Source organism: Octopus bimaculoides, chromosome 16 (genome assembly GCF_046866305.1).
Source record: "Octopus bimaculoides isolate indiv1 chromosome 16, ASM4686630v1, whole genome shotgun sequence".
In the NCBI taxonomy this organism is placed as follows: domain Eukaryota; kingdom Metazoa; phylum Mollusca; class Cephalopoda; order Octopoda; family Octopodidae; genus Octopus; species Octopus bimaculoides.
Window position 1 is genome coordinate 32,258,960 of NC_142943.1, and position 1,256 is coordinate 32,260,215.

The 1,256-nt window shown below is 37.2% G+C and overlaps 1 long non-coding RNA gene across 1 annotated transcript in view; it reads right to left on the reverse strand.

Annotated features, from left to right (window-relative positions):
- Nucleotides 1-641: 641 nt before the first annotated feature.
- LOC149132358 (uncharacterized) overlaps nt 642-1,256 on the reverse strand; it is a 25,784-nt gene continuing 25,169 nt past the window's right edge. Inside the window, exon 2 of the long non-coding RNA XR_016244705.1 lies at nt 642-1,002. This is a non-coding gene — a long non-coding RNA (uncharacterized LOC149132358). The remainder of the gene's footprint in view (nt 1,003-1,256) is intronic.

Consider the following 1,256-nt stretch of genomic DNA (forward strand, 5'->3'; position numbering starts at 1 on the left):
AAAAGAGAAGAAATCTAATTACACCACAAAATGTCTAATTTATATTAAATGGGGGCTAATAATGAAATGAAATAGGTATAGGGTGTAATATTATATGCCTACGTAATATATATATTTGCTTACATACACGCATATATATTCGTACACACTCACACATTAACATACATATACACATATGTACACACATGTCTATGTGGTTATGAAGTTCATTTTGTAAACGTATGGTTTTGGGATCAGACCGACCGTGCGGCACCACCTTAGGTGAGTGTCGTTTACTATAGCCCGGGGCCGACCAATGCCACGGTATTTGGTTGGATATATCGTGCGCGACACGTTACCAAAATGTTTCAATTACGGCAGAAATGTTCCCGACAGTTCACTCCTAAGTTCGACGTAGTTAGCCATCATAACAGAAAAATAAGAACGATAAACGCAACCGGTATAAAGCATAAAATACCATGTACTTGTTGTTTACTCTTATATATATATTGGAGAATTTACGAAAAAGCAACAGACAAGGACAAGTGGTGTAAACAACAAAAGGATGTGTTAGTTTAACGCTCGGGAATAGGGAAAGTCTTAAACATTTCGAGCTACGCTCTTCAACAGAAAGAATAAGGAGAAAAACAAGGAGAAAAACACACTCTTTACTCTTTTACTTGTTTCATTCATTTGACTGTAGCCATGCTGGAGCACCGCCTTTAGTCGAGCAAATCGACCCCAAGTTTGTACTTGGTCACATTGGCTGTGTGTTCTAGTTCATTGTCGTGCTGTAGTAGTGCGGGTCGACCTATATATCAGAACAGGCTTCCCTGCTTTCGTGGCTAGTGTTACCTTCCTTGAAATGTCTGAGCCAGTTTTGTGCTACACGTTCGTGGACAGTTCCTGGACTTTTCACATCATCAATTTCTTTTGTCGTTGCCTTTGCATTCAGTTCGTTTTGCCTCAGGCAGCGTAAAATGGTTCCAATTGCATTTTTTTTTCCAGCCATTCATTTTCAAACTATAAGATAAAGAATAAACAATTCAGCAACGATTGGACAACAAATTGTATCTAATTAAGGATATAACGTAAATTCGAAAAAAACTTTTAACTCAACCTTCGCAATCTGTATGTAATTTGTTCATGTATACATGAATACAAGATTTTAATACGCACTTGGAGCGATTTGAGCTTAGATCGTGATGTGTTGAATAAATGATAGTTAGAAGAAAAAGAGGAAAAAAGAATGAGAAATGAGAATGAAAAAAGAACGG